We start from the raw sequence: 15,968 nt of genomic DNA, 5'->3' as shown, positions 1-15,968 counted from the left end.
GGATATTGATGGGAGACATACTAGACTGCTCATATCTCTGGCTTTGAGTGTGAAAGTAACTGTTGACCCCTCAGTGAGGGCAGAATGAAAAGCTATTGTTGGTTTGGTTTTAACTTGACTTATTTCTGTTCCATTCTATCACAAAGACTTCCTATGCAGGGCTAGCTCCGTGTATGGAAATATTGCAGTTTCTTTTTTACGTGAAGTAATTTAGCTTTAACGGTAATGTAAAAAAGGAATAACAAGCATATTTCTCTGCTCTTACTCTCTTTAGGCTCCAAATGCAAATTACATTAAAAATATGTTTTGGAGAACACCTGTCTGAGTCTATATATCTGTTTCCTTTAGGGTTACTGCAATACTGGTTGGTAAGCTGCTTTTTCTGTTGAGTATAAATAGTGAAATGTGAATGCTGCAGCTTTAGACTTTGATTTTCATGTCATTAAGAATTGCACCTTAAACAAAATGTCATGTTTCATTCTCTTTCTTTCTGTGAAATAGTCCAGCCAAGCCTTTAAATTCTGGTAGTAGGTAATAGTAAAGAAGAGGCTTAAAGTGGATGATACAGGAGACATTATTTTCCCAGTTTCTAGAAAATGCAGTTAGTCATGCTATTAACTCTGTGAAAACATAGTAGTTTTAGTTTATAGCGTAAAAGTCATTAGCAAGACCTTGTAAGAAGTAAGCAACAGACACTTTTTCAAGAAAGTTGCACAAAGTGCACAAAGCACAAGCTTTTGAAGTCTCTTCCCTATTGCATGGACAATTTTAAAAAATAGAGGAACAGCATACTCCAAGGGTGAGAAAAGTGTGAGAAGATCCTTATTAAAGGCAGCTAGAGAATGGAAGACTTTGAAGAACACTGCCATTGTAATTTCAAAAGATCTTTGTAGTTAGGCACAGTAGTCACACTCCTATACTTAAAGGCAGCGGACACTTCAGAGAGTTAAAATTTTAGATTTAGGCCTAATCAGTATCAAATAGCATCAAAAAAGATGAGGTTCTGGATGAGGAAAACTGATCCAGAGCTTTCACAGTAAGATAATTGTCACACAGATGGCTTTAATGAATTGAATATAGATTCTCTTAATTAGGAAAGGGGGGAACTGGAAAGGATCATTTACATCGTTATTCATCCCTCTGCAGTTGCAGATGATGAAAGATGTTTTCGTCTAGAAGTGCCTGCTGGTTACCCATGCAAAAATGCTTCTTGGCAGTAGCAAATGCTGGCTGTCAGTTGAAGACCAAAACTCACCATACAAAGTAGCAGAGGAAGAGGGCAAAAGAAGCCAAGTGTATGGTATGTTACTCTGGCAAAGGCAATACATTTGTTTGTTTCCCACATAATATTCAGAGGTCCATATGCCATCTACAGTGAAAATCAGAAAGCCCTTCCTGCCGAATCAAAGCCTTCCCTTGCAGTTGATCTCCAACATTCGGGAAAATGGAGGAGAGATTTTCTACACTCAGAAAGAAGTTATGGACAACAATGTTGAATTATGCACAAAGGAAGAAAAATAATTGCTTTCTGATCCCTACAAGTGCCTGTCCCTCAAGAAGCCAGTGGATGTGAGGCTATGATGTAAATGGCAGCCACGTCTCCCATCAGATCACAAGACATGTGGGTTCCTGTCTGAAGTTAAAAGGGTTGGTCCTATTGTATCTCCTGAAGATGTATCAAGTCATAAGTTCCTTGCCAAATTTCTCTTAGGAGGCTGTTTGGAACTCCACTCCTTCAATAATTAGGAACTTAATTCGCATTGATATTTATTTTTTCACAGTTTGGTATGTTTGATCTTTCATAGTTTCAGCACTTGTCCATCCTTCAGACAGAGTTATCCTCTCTCAACCTTCATGTGGTTCGGCTAAACTAACCAAACAAAAAAACCCAAGCGGTAAGAATGAGCAAAGAGCAGAGAATAATCCAGAGTCAAGTAAGCTGACCTGATGGTTCAGTTCTCCCTTTTCCCCTCCCTTGCTTGTACGTTACCAAAAAAAAAAAAAAAGGGAATCACTGATTCACTAAATATTATTTGCTGCTTAACCTGCAATTTAACTTGCCAACTCTTTCCTTGTTACAATGGGAGGGTTTTTTTACAGTAAACAGAGTCAATTGTTTTCAGATACTTTAGCTTGTATTATCCTATCCTAATTTTTGTTACATGCCATTTTGTTCTATTCACACACAGCATTATCCTATTATAACTGGAAAGTGAGGCAAAATGTTCAGTGGATGCGCCAGACTTGGATTGCTTTTTATTTCCATCCCATAGTTTCAGAATAGTAAACTTGCTTTTTCTCCTTTTCTTTCTTTTTGCATGTGTGGCTACCAGGCTCACACTATACTTTTATTTGCTAGCCTGTAAGATGGAGTCCTCCTAAGCTGGCTGTGCTCTTTCTCTGTTTTTCTGGCTTTGTCGGTTGAGGGAGATATGTCACCTTCTTTATGATGCTTTTTTTCCCCTCACAAATAATGTTGGAACTCCAGGGAGTTGGGGGAAAAAAAAACACCAACAAAACCAAACAGGGCCTACTGTAAAATAACAAAATATGCTCTGTGAGGGAGATGCCCAGTGAGTTGCTAAATGAGGAGTGCACAGGGCTTACTTTCAGTCCCACCTTGTGTTAACCTTAGAGCCAAACAGCAGATAGTCCTGTAGCAAGGCTGGCCTGTGCAGGGTGCACACACCCCTGTGTTCTAGTTTAGATCAGGAGTGTGCTTTTGAAGTGAGCCTCCCGATTGTCCTCACTTTGTGTGTTTGGGTTCATTTCACAGAGTTATCTCAGTCCCCAACCTGGATTCCTTTTGAATGAAACTGAGCTGAAAGATGTGCTCCAAAAGCTCACCTAACAGGCTCTGACCACTAATGGGTGTTCAGTTCACAGGAGCAGACTATTAAGTTGTTCTGAAATAACCCCTTTTTACTCTCCTGTTCCCTCCACCCCCCCAAAGTGTCGCAGACTTTTGATCCTTGGCACCAATTCCTCCATGCTACAGATCTGCTCCTTGCTAATACAGGTGTAGCCATAGTTTTTTGTTTCTCTTCCTATGTTAAACATAAGTTAACACATACACTGGTGTGTTTTTTCTCTTACTTGTAAGTGGTTACTGCCTATCCAACGTAACATCCCATAATCTGTTTTATGCTTTGAGCTGGAAAATTAAACTGAGATAATGTAGTTGATTGCTAAGGTGGACCTACCACATCATTAGCTGTTGGAAGATGAATCAGCCGTGCTGTACGTGTCGCTGATACTTCCTCCTGACAGCATGACTGACCTTAGTACAAAAAGCTGTTGATGTGGTGTAAAGAAATACTCACTCCATTATACAAATACAGAAACTAAGGCACAGACTCACTGACCTCTTAAAATGACCACAGGAGGTTTGTGCTGTGGCAAGGAACAGGGTTCAGGTCATCTGGCTCCAAGGACTTTAATTTTCAGACACTTTGTTCCAGGTATGGTTTGACATTAGTGATTTCATACATGAAGAGTCTGCTCTAAAAAAAAACAACAAACCACCAAGAATTCCTCAGGGAAATGAGGCTGATGTCATTGCACAGTCTTACTGTATGTGTCTATCTCTCCTCTCCCTCAGTAATTTTTGAACATGTTGGGCCAGTTCAAAAAATTCAACAGAAACAGAGCAGCCTTGAAGACACACGTGTCTGTAGCTTCCTTGAGAATGGCAGACTGGGCAGAAGGCAGAGTCCCTACTAACAGTTCTCACTGAAAAAGAGGATTCAGCATGAGCTTGACTCTTATTAGGCATGAGAGAATCCACACAGGCATTAACATACTTAGGGCCACGGAAAAGGCTTTGATTACAGCCCGGGCTTTACTGGAGAGCAGCAGATCCAGCCACAGGTCAGGACATGTCACACATTCATTACATTGTGTATCATACAGTTCCTGCACCTGCTCATCAAGGTGGTAGCGTCTGACCAATGGGTTATCCTGGTTTGTACAGTCTGATCTCCTTCATTAGTTACTCAGTGTCCTGAGTTGTTGTACTTAGCTGTAATGGCACAGAATGTAAATGAAAATTGACTAAGCTGCACAAAACGAGAAACTCTAGGACCATCTATGGCTGTATACTGACTATTGCACTAAATTAAATCCATTTAGCATACATGCCAAAATTACAGTTAATTTTGTTGAGAAGTTAATGATTGCCAGCTAAGAGGGTTGGGGGAAACAGTGACTCATTTCAGCTATAAGGGGTCTGACCTTGTTTGCATCCTGGTTTCTGTCAACTTCTGTGCGAGTTATGAGCAAGACCAGACTCCCTCATCACCTTCTTGCAAAAATCCTGCATTTCAGTTCTCCAAGATGGTAACTGTTGTATTAAAAAGCTTAAAGTGACATGAAATGAATTCTGGAAAAGGAAACGCACATCTGGTGGAAAACAGTTCTGTGGGAAAAGGGATCTGGCACTTCTGACAGTCTGCCTGGTGAGGTCTGCTCTCTCCCAAGACTCCAGCAGGAATTTTCCTGAGATCTCCACCTCTGTCCATGCCTGGGGTTAATTTTCAGCTCTCTTGGGTTCTCTCTGTGCAGCAGCGTTTCTCCAGCTGCAGTGCCTTGCCCTCACACCCCGCTGAACATGGCTGTGCACTCTGCCTCACCCCAGCTGCCCTTGCCCTGCGCTGCTACTGGGATCCAGCTGCCAAACCGGTCAGCCCCTCTCTGACACTGATGCCTGGGGAAGTCTGGTGCAGAGGAATGGTGGCTATTCAAAAATAAAAAAAACCTAAAAGCACAGATTTGCCTCCATCCTTTGTGACCTTTTTGTAGCCATGCCATCGTTGCTTCTCATGGCGTTCTCCATCTCCTCTCTTTACTGTTCCCAGTTGCTCCCGGGAGTTTCCTGTTTCCCACTCTTCCCCTGCTGCCGTTGTGGCTGACTCAAGCCTGTGTTGAAATGGGAAGCTCTTGGGGAGATTTGGCCCTTGCCATGCCTTAAGCAGCTTGTGCTGTTTCTAAGCTGTGTCAGCTGGGAAGTGGGAGGGCTGGAAGAAATGTAGGATTCAGCTTGCTTGTCCTTTTTTCATCTGCCTGGTTCTTAAGCAAGGTAAGGGTGCTCAGGCTCCTCATGAAATGTGAGCTCTGTTAATCACCCTGTGCAATGTATTTTGTCTCACATGAGGTTGTGGATGCACTCTGTGCAGGTATTGCTGGTGTAAGCTGTTACGATTCCATAAGCAAATCTCATCCTGGAATCAGGAATACTGGATTTCCTCCCATGAAGAAGGTACTTGAAAAGCTTTGCCCTGTTTAAACACTTGGTCCTACATTTTCAAACTTGCTGATTTTGCAGTTCATCGCTTCTGAAAATCTGCCTTAAAAATGTGTCATTCTCACAGTGTCTTTCCAAGTCCCACTAGTTTGTCCACCAGGTTGCTGCTTCATGACCCCATTTTGCCCTTCTGTGGTGTGTAAATATGTGCTAATATTAGGAATATGACATTTAACGTGTTTCTTCTCAAGATGTTTGTTGACACCACAAAGTTGGGAAGTGCATTAAAGTTGCCTCTTACTGTGTGTTCTGCCTGACTCTCTCTTGCCATTAACAAGGCAAGGGTCATCTACCTCAGAGGATAAATTCTAGTAGGCTAAAAAAAATGTTTTAAAATAGGTGATAATGAAAATTTGTCAATTACTACTGTAGAAGCATAGTTTAATAACCTGAATTGAATATGGAACTATTTTCTTAAATCCAAAAAAGATAAAATATAAGGAAACTGGACGTACTTCTAGAAAGTGAAACACCAAGCATGCTATGGTTCCACCTTGGGACAAGGTACAGGCACCTACTGGTGGGACTGGAGAAGCAAGTAAATTCACTTATGACCTTGTTTCACACCCAGGCTACTGCTAACTTCACCATGGCTGGATAATTAGACCTCTGTGGACTTAGAGCAAATAACACTAGCTGCACAGAGCTGGCCAAAGGCTTCTGAGCAAAGTAGGCAAAACAAAACCTAATCTTACACTGGCAGGGGATTGTGTTTTGGAACAGAAGAGGGAAGAAAGGCCAGAAAGGGTCTTATGGAAGGAGGAAGATGTGATGGTCACTTGGACTTTAACAGGCTATAGGTGACTTAGGGGTGCCATGGATGCATGTCTGTCATCAACCCCTGCATTCACCAGCTCCTCATAGCAGTCTCTCCTAACCATCTTGCATCTTTCGTGCTGTTGGGCAAAGGTCTGAGCTCATTCCTGCTGCACCAAGTTCAAGGGACGAGGCTGAAGAGCGCACCTTCCACTCTGCTGTTGTGGCCAGCATCGACAGGAGTAGTGATGGCTACTGCTAGAAGTCCCCTTCTGTTCCCTGTATGCAGCAGCCGTCATCCTCCTGTTCTCCAGAACAGGGACTGCATAAGCAATGAGTTGATCTAGGCAGCCCCCTACTTTGAGTTGTGCCATGATCTGGAGCTAGGATGAAATACCAGTCAGGGTATCCAAATGTACTGCTCTGACTGCAAGCGGTATGGAGACAAGCTGGTGAGGTGCCACTCTTTCCTAATAAACCCTCAAACCCTGCTCTGTTTAGTCTTCAACTCTGTGATGTTGGTCTTACGCTGGCAAAAAACAGCCAAGAAGAAAAGTGAAAGAAGGGCATGCAGCTACTGCAAAGCCAAGCTGATTTAGCGGGCAACAGTAAATTTTATTTGGGGGGTGAGAAGATGCTGGAAGAACAGTCAGTGGGAAAATGAAGTATTGTTACTGTACTAATGGCAAAAAGCAGTGCAAGGCAGCCACTATAGATAGATCAGAGTCTGTGCTCACAAATTGTTAACTGCTGGGCTGGAAAAGAAATCTGAAATATCACCTCAGTAATTTTAGCAAGCTTTGATCCTAGAAAAAGAAACATAAGTAGAAATGTAGCTTTGTCTCTTTTCTAAGCAGCTAAGATTTTATGCATAGTCATTGAACCATTCTCTGACATGATACTAAAAATTCCTGAAATCTCCACCATGATTGATGCAGTCACTGCAGTGTCTTCTGTAAAGGGCCTCTCAGCACAAACTTTGTACTTTCTAGGCAGAGTTCATCTACGTAGTCAACTCTTCAACAATCTACTCAGATAAAAGAGCACTCTTGAAATGAGGAAATACTCCATCAGGGACCGAGACAAAAATGTTCTAGGCATTGTGCAACAGCATCAGAAAACTAAAAAGCAACTCAGTCCCAAATAAGTTCTTGTTCAGAAGATGAATTTCAAAAGGTGGGGAGGAACACACATCCTTTCCTTAATTCAGGAAATCTGTCTGGACCTCAGCAGACAGCTGGAACAACCCATTTCCTTTATCTGTAAAATCTGGATGAAGACCTCTAGAAGAAAAAGGTTAAGTGATGTTGTCCAGATCTTTTATTGTATGTTCTCTGGAAGATGGCTGATGATACTTCTTCCAAGAAAGCACTTCTTAGCTCACAGTGGGAGACAATTCAGTAATTGTTCGGTCAGATGGCTCAGTTCTGGGAATGTTGCTGTTATTCAAATCAGGGAAATCATCTCCTTTGTACAGAGGTGGGATTTTTAATTAATCAAGGGTATCAGAAAGAACTACAAATCAAAAACCTTCCTAGAATTTATAGTCTCTTTCTCCAGCCTGAGCATTCAGACCATGCAGACTGCTGAAAGTTCTCCTGAAGCTCCTGGACTTAGCACCTGGGGTTGAGCACATGTGGGTGCTGAACAACAACTTGAAAGAGGCTGAAGACATTCCATGGCCATTAAGCAGGCAGGGCCCAGCGAGCGTGCCTGCATTACATCAAAATATACGTGTATAGCTCATGGCATAAATATGCATGTGCATGTGTAGCAGAACACTGTGTGCATAGGCATGCAGATACTTATAAATAGGGAAGCAAGCTCTTTCTGCTGCAAGAGCTGTGAACCTTCCTTAGTAATTAACTGTGCTTTTAGCATGTCTCTTCTCTTTTCATTTGCCTGAAGTAGCACAGGCAAAGCAGAGTGACTTAAAGTCATTGAGCCAACTGCAGAGATACTAGATAGCTAAACTGAGATACTAAGAAAACCAGAAGTTAACCAGTGTTTTATGGCTTGTGTGGCTGTTTGATACTGGCCACAAAGAAAAACATGCACTTGGACAAAGATATTCACCGAGCAGAAAACTAATTTTCATAGAGATTACTGGATTTTGTGTATTTAATGGCATATGATGCAACTGCATATATGGATAAGTAGACACTACTTTGCTGGTTTGGCATGCTTAGAAAAATGTGTGACAACCTAGTGTAGAAGGGAAAAGAAATCCAAAACTGCTTTTGTTTCCTTTCCTGCTGTGAGCATTTTACAAGCCACCATATGTACTTTTGCCCTGCTGCCCCTGCAGATATCTCTTGGATGTAATCTGGCAGGTATTCACAGAACATCTCCATTGAGGCTGCTCATTGAATTGAAAGGGGAAGAAAAGTGTTTTCTAATATTGATAAAGATACGACGTTTTTGAGAGGAACACCTACAGACTCAAGTTCTGTAGCATTTTTTTTTTTTCTTACAAGCTTTTGTGGGTTGGCTTTTTTCCCCTTAAATGGAATAACTGTATGTAAAAGAGGACTGCAACAAAATGACTGTGTTTTACCTCAAAATGATCATACTATCTGCAAAGAGGCAGTGCGGTTTGCTTAAATAGCTCACTTGCAAAACTACTCAGCTGAGAACTTGTCTAATTCTTCACAGAAATGAAGACCAGAAATCTCTTTGGCTTGTCTCCAGTGTCTGTTCAAAGCACAGTAATTCTCCATCATGCCCAGTGAAACGCTGCAGTAGAGAGAGTGTGGTTGAGTTGGCATGCACCTCAGTATGTAATTACTATTACTAAAATATGTCCCTAGCTATGGTTTGTGCTGCAGAACATGTACTGGTAAGAGACACCTCTGAAATAGGGCAAATTGCAAGTATGAGTATCAACAACAGGAAAGAACAGAGACAGCAGGTTGCAGAACTAACATCTATCCCTTTTGCCTGCTCCCTAATTTCAGACTTGTGTTTTTTTAAGTAAATTAAGACGTTAGTGTTTGTGGCTGTGACATTAGCATTCAGAAGAGAACCAGTGGTAGAGATCTCATGTTTGCAGACAGCCTGAAGCTTTTGCATTCAGAAGTGAGTTGTTTGCCGGACATTTCTCCAGGATGACGATGGTGAAGCTCACAATGATATGGCAGCATTATTAACTATGCAAATGCCAGCTAAAGGTTCTAGGAAAGGCAAAGAAATGTCAGGATTATTAATAGTGTTGCACTGGCTTCCAAGACTTAGGGAGGCTTAGGAGGGTGCCAGCACATTCCTTGTTTTTCCCGGTTCCCGCTGTCTCCCACTTGGTGCTGCGGGCATGCCCACATGCAGTTCCCCCAGGAATCTGCACTTGGCTCGCATGCACTCCCTCTACAGTGCTCCTGCAGACCTCCTTCAGCTGGCACTGCTGAAGACGAGCTGTGAGAGTAACACCTGCCTTGGAAGGGCACCCGTGCTGCTTTCGTCTTCCCTCGTACAGAAGTCACCGATTTGCTGGTGGCAATGTGTTCTGCCAGCTGAAATAAATAGCCATTTTGCTGTCCTCTGAGGTCAAGACTCTTATCTGGGAGAGAAGAGTCTGATACGCAAGTCTATGTTGTGTAAGGGCTTGCCGACACAGGGAAGTTCGTGCCATCAAAACGCTCGTGCAAACACAGCACTATAACGGCAGGCTGCTGGCACTCTCCCTGTCCTCCAGGAATTCAAGGTATTTCTTCATGTTTCAGAGCATTCTGGAGTCAAATTCGCTGGATTTTTCCAACTAGAGCACGGACAGCAGGCAAGACTGTAATGACGCAGCCAAACTGGTGAAGGGCAGAGAAAGAAAAGAAATGCAGTGGCTCAGCAGCAGAGAATCCTTCTGCCTTCCATCAGTGGGATTAAGGCTTCATAAATCAGGGAGGGACCCTTGTGCCAGCAGTCTGGCACAGGTCGCCTGGAAAGTTAAGAAATTTCTCAAGTCAAGAGGACTGGAAGCAGCTGAACTGCTTTTTTTCTGATTATATTCTTGCACCTGGTGTACGAGGAAGCAGATGCACAGCAAAATGGGGACAGCCAGTAGTAGCATCACCATGGACATGGGAAATGGGGGAAATGTTTCTGAGGAGGACTGCTTCCCGTAGCAGCTCATGTGGTCCTCAGCCCCGAAGGGTGTTCTTGTAAAGTGCGCAGGGGTGAGGCTGTGTGATTACGTTGCTCCTCTCTTCCTCCTGGGGGGACTCTGCAGCTACGAGGTTCTGAATTATTGGTGTGCTCACTTCTTATCAAGCCACAGTATGTTAAAATAGGATTAAATTGTACATACAGAGATAGGAATCACTGTGTACACTACTGTGCAAAGTGGAATTTTGCCAGCCAAATTAAGCCATTTAATAATATAAAATCTAGGTTGTCACAGAGTACAGGGAAGTTCTGATTAAGCTAACTACAGTTTTTTTTCGAACACATTAAAACCTTTCAAAAATGTATTTGCAACATGCGTTGGCAAATTCCTGGTTTTGGTGGTCTCATGCTTTTCAGCGAACTTTCATTCTTGTTATGCTTTGGAAACTTACAGTTCAGAGTGGTTCTGGAACAGTGTGTTTTAGAGTATCACAGCCCATCAAACCAGGCTGATAACTAACAACATGCTTCTGCTCAACTTCTTCCTGTGAGTAGCTTCACTGCTGTCAAGGACACTGGAAATGTACTTTATGTATGACTCTCAGCCAAATGCTAAGTACACATGTGACCCTGCATGTTTTCTAGCTGTTGGCTAGCTAGTCTTTCACAGGATAATCTAGGTTGGATGTGAGCTCAGGATGTCTCTCGTCCAACCTCCAGCTGGAAGCATGGCCAGCTGTGAAGCCAGGCCAGGTTGCTTCAGGGCTTTATCCAGTTGGGTCTTGAAAATCTTGATAGTAAATGTTTCTTATAGAATCATCTACCCTCTCTGCTGAATATTTGGAGAGAAAGATTTCTCATTTATGCTCTTCAGTGTAGAACTATGTGCATGTTTTACCGGAGTCAGACCAAGTATTTCTGCTTTTTGTCCTGGCTGGCTCAGTGCACCAGCCTCTGGAGAGTAAGCTCCACGAACACATCATCTGTAAGTTACATGCATCGTTTGAGATGTATTTGTCTATTTGTATTTGTGCTTTTCTTCCCCTAATATTAATTTAATAGATCAGCAAACTGCAGGTTTCCTTCCTCAGCATTTTCTGATTGTCCATAGTTGTCTTATTTCTCCTTTATGCTTCCTCGTCTCTGATTATTCTTCAGCCATCAGATGCACTCCAAGTTCCCATTGCCCTCAACTGTCTGATCCCACACTTCTTCCAGCATCATCTAGTCTCTCTGAACAGCTTCTTCATGTGGATAGACATGCGTGTATATAATTATGCAGAAGAGCAAAGTTAAAGGGAAAATACGATGACAAAGTCAAACAATTAAAAATTCAGTAAGCACTGCCAGCAGTCTTATTTTCCATTCCCACATGCACATGGCTGATCAAGCTGCTGATAATTACATGATCAAGTTATTCTATTCACAAAACCCTTCCTCGTTCCTCGGACAGGATGTGATTCTGGGTGTGAGTCAGGGCTGTGTATTGAAGGAAGCTGTTTGCTGTTGCAGGAGCTGAAGCATTTGTAGCAAAAGGGCCCAACAATTGCAGAAAAAGCAAAAGGATAGCCTTGTGGTTACGGGGACTGGCCACTGCTCTGGGCAGTTGGATACCACCTGACTGGTACAGGATTTTGGCAGTGCAAAGCAAGTGGCTTCCACCTAAATTCTCATGGGTGGTTACACCGGGCATTTCGCACTTCCTGGATGCTTAGCACTTGATACCTGACATCGGAAGCTCTGTATCTTCACAGATGTAACTGAAGTCAAGAGGAAAGGTTTGCTTTAAACATATAAAGAAATATGAAAAAGCTGAATGTCTCTGTATTCTTAAAAAATCAGCTCCTTCATGTTTCAAACAGGACATCAAAAACTTAAAAGAAAAGGAGGCACAGCTTGTTTAAGACAGCATTAGAAATGTTTCTCAAGCTCTAAAATGAAAAGAAGGCCACAATCAGATACAATGGGTGTGCTGAGAGGACTCAATTCATTTGCGTGTGTGAAGCATTCATGGTGGGAGATCCACGAACACGCTCAGGAGGAAACCTCTCTGACAGCTGATGCCAGACTTAGAGGTGTCCATTAAAGGCCATGCTCTGAACGGAGGGAATAAAGGGAAATTGTGATGAATAAGAGCTTTGTTCAAAGCAGGGAGTGTTAAGCAGGGAGGCTGGGAAATACCTGCACTACTTACAGGGGGATGGGGTGTGCGTGCGGGGCAGGGGGGTGCTGGTGGGGGTGCTGGTGGGGGTGCTGGTGGGGGTGCTGGTGCTCCAGCCTCTTCCAGCCCCAGCTGGCACCAAGCCTCCAGAGAAAGCAAACACTGCACGTTGTTCATGAGGCTGGTCTTTGACGTCCTGTATGTCCCGCAGGCGTACCGCCCCACGCACCACTCTGAAATGAGCCAGGCAAAAGACCGGGCTTTACCATGAGGAGAAGCAATGACTGCTGTTTCGTGTGGGAGCTGGTAACGCCGTGGCATCCCCAGGCACTCCTTTCCTGGGGATGGGCCTCCTTTCTGCCCTCCTGCCTTCTTGCTTTCAATAGCTGGACCACAAATAATTGTTTTCATAGCCCCAGTCCTGCAAAAGCAGTCATCAGTTATGCCAGTGTCAAGCATGCAAACAGGAGAGCTGAAGTAAAGTTCCCTGTGAAACTTTTGTGTTTGGAATTTTCTAAATAGAGTGTCTGCCTTCACAAATACAATGTATTTGGTTAGGTTTGGGGCTTTTTTGGTTTTGTGGGTGACAGGCTGAGGCAGGAAGGACGAGATGTGAGCATGTATATCAGTGACTCTTTAAGTTGCCATCCTTTTGGTGTCATTCACTCTGTTGCTACAGATACTTAAAGCCTTATTACATAAATCTTTTACTTGGTTAGTATTTACTGAAACTTCGGCTAATTTTGGAGTTGAGCGTAAGGAGAAACAGCTGGTATACCTGGATCCTTCTTCTACCGAAGCTTGCACTGGCTGCCACACACCTCCAACCTCCCAACATAACCCTTGAGTCCATTGCTTAACCTCCAGCCATGAAATACAAGGTGTGACCTTTACAGGGCAGAGCCCTTCCAGCACTTGAGGGGGACTTCAGCGCTCAGCCCTGTCGTGGGTGCGTGGGGTGATCTGACATCGCAGGACAACTTGTGTCCCAACTGCTGGGAAATGCTCTCCCTCAGATACTGCCTCGTGTCCTTGTTCACTTGCGACTGAATGCTGTATTTTGATAGGAAACATGCTGCTTACCTTCAGTTTCCACTGAGGATGGAGAAATAGGAGACAAATGTATAAACTGCCATGTGTCTGGGAAAGGGTCGTGCTTTATTGACTCTTGCTCCTGTGGTCGGTCTGACAACGTGCACATTGAAGTGTGATTTAAGCAACGCTGGTGTGAGTCAGAGAGGATTGCACGCATGTTGCACGACTTCCTTACAAAAAGTGTTAACCAGCTAGAGTATGACATCGAGCCTGTCATTTCAGGACAGAAATTTCAAGCATGCAAGTAACAGGTGTCCCTGCAAAATGCTGGACCCTTCGGGAAACACTGCTCTTTAAATATACAAGTGATCGCATTTGTTTTGGTGACAGGTCACTAAGCAACCTGCACTGCACTAAGAAAATACAGCCTCAGCAGTGCTTCTCGGTACAGTCGGCGTCTTGGCATTGAATCACCGTACCATGAATTAGCACTGACGGGAGCTGTGGGGCTTTATCCACAGCAAAATACTGGGGGCAGATACCCAGCTATGCCAGTGGTTTCAGGTGTTAATTAAAAAGCAGGTACACAGGTTTAGAGTAAAGCTGTTTTTAAATCATATGCAGTATTGGCAGTTTTGCTAGTTAGCATGAAAATGGATTAATAGTTACAAAAGTCCATATTCAAACGTGGTAATTGGAGCATAAAAATGACTCTTATCTGAACCCTGCTAGAAAGCAAATTTTTGTTGCAAAAATTGGAGGCAACTAAACTGGCTGAAAAAGTGTTGGAAAGGAAAAAAGGGACAATATCTTTTAGAGGTTGGGTGTATGTGAAATACAATAGTGCACACCTCTATGACTGAAACCCAAAGAAACTAGGTGGCCTCACCCAGTTGTTCCTCAGTGAGCTCAGCCTCAGCATCTGTCATACCTAACCATTGCAGTCAGTCACATGAAATTTAGTTTAGTGAAGCAAACGAGTGGGTCATTTGTCGTTGAGAATATACATCTTTTTTTCAACTTCCTGTAGAGCATTATGGGACATCTCCCCTAAAATAAATATCTCCACAACCTCTGCCCAAGTCATTAGAGAGGTCTGTCTGTAGACTGGGGCAGGACATAGAGGATGTAGTTATGGCTTTGCCTGTATCCTACAAATACCTTGATGATCAGTAAAACTTGCAGCTAGCTAATCAGCAGCGCAGCTCAGTGCCAGACCACAGGAGGAGAGACAGGAGCACTCTCCTGCCCTTTGCTGTCCATAGAGGAGCCGCCTCCTTGGGGAACCAGTGGCTGCAGGGTGCTGTGGCATGCCATGACCCAGACCAGGGCATGCCCTTACTTTTGTTGATACAAGACTTGTTCATGCTTCTAGCAAGCAAACTACCTGAGAATTGTGAGGTCTGCACAATACAAATTTCTAGCTCTCCTTTGCTGATAGGAGTGAGCTACCTCAGAGCATGCTCTGGCCCCAGGCTGTGTGAGTAACAGGAGGGAGTAAACCATAACATCGAAAATTATCCTAGGAAACCACGTGAAAAAGCATTACAGAGCCACTAAATAGCACTTACGTAGTAAAATGAATTGGCACGAGTGGGAAGGCTGGGTGTCGGGACTGACAGTATGCCCGGTCATGGCCCCGTGGTTTTCTTTTGTAACAGAAGGAGCGGCCAGTGTGTAATCCTTCACGCTGAGTTTTCTGCTTCACTTCCTCTATGTCACAACCTCAGTGTTGCCATAGCATGTTTTAGTATGTTTGCATTTGCTAAAATATAAGTTACTTGAGCATGGAGACATGTGAATGGGAAAGACTTACCTGATGCTCCCTGCTCCCCCTGAACAACGGCAGGACACGTGCCCCCAGTGAAGTGTGTGACTGATGTCAAATGAGTGTGATGCTAATCTTGGCCAAAAGCTTGTGAGGAAACAATGCCTGTTTCATTTCCAAGGAACACTGGTTTCAAAGGAGATTAAAATCAGATATTAATTGGAACTGACACAGCAGTTTCACAAGAAAACTCCTGAAGGATGAATTTGTTAGACAGACAACTGTTTATCCTGCATTCACTGCATTTCCATATCGTTTTAAGACCAATTCCTAAAATGTTTTTCCTATAGCTCACCCCATCTCCCAGCAGCACAGTCACTACTTGGTGAGAGAGACTAACGTTCGTGGGATGGTATAAGGGATCAAAGATTAATTTAAACTTCTGACAGTGCAGCTGCTTGGTTACGTTGCCTGCCTCTCCCACCCACCACGATGATGTTTATACCAGCTCTCTGGCTTATGGGTCTACACATTTGTTAATACCAAATATCTTCATACTGCCAGCAGCCCACTCAGCTCTAATCTCTGCAGGTCGTGTTGCAGTTCATGTGTGTGGTCACAACTGAACCGGTGCTCACAGAATCCTTAGGAAGAAGGTAATGCGACCAACTGCAACAAACACAGAACACGTAGATGTTTTTTCTTCCCCTCCCTCTCCCCTTTTCAAATTGCATTAGTTTTGGGAACAAGGGCACGCCATGGCTAGGGAAAGAGCAAAAGTCCCTTTTGCTCTGGGACAGGCACGTGCTGTTGATGGCATGACAAGCCCCAGAGCACACGTGTGTTTCTGTGCA

This window comes from Mycteria americana, chromosome Z, assembly GCF_035582795.1.
Source record: "Mycteria americana isolate JAX WOST 10 ecotype Jacksonville Zoo and Gardens chromosome Z, USCA_MyAme_1.0, whole genome shotgun sequence".
Lineage (NCBI taxonomy): Eukaryota > Metazoa > Chordata > Aves > Ciconiiformes > Ciconiidae > Mycteria > Mycteria americana.
The sequence above is the reverse complement of the archived record's forward strand: the minus strand, read 5'-3'. Positions refer to the sequence as shown.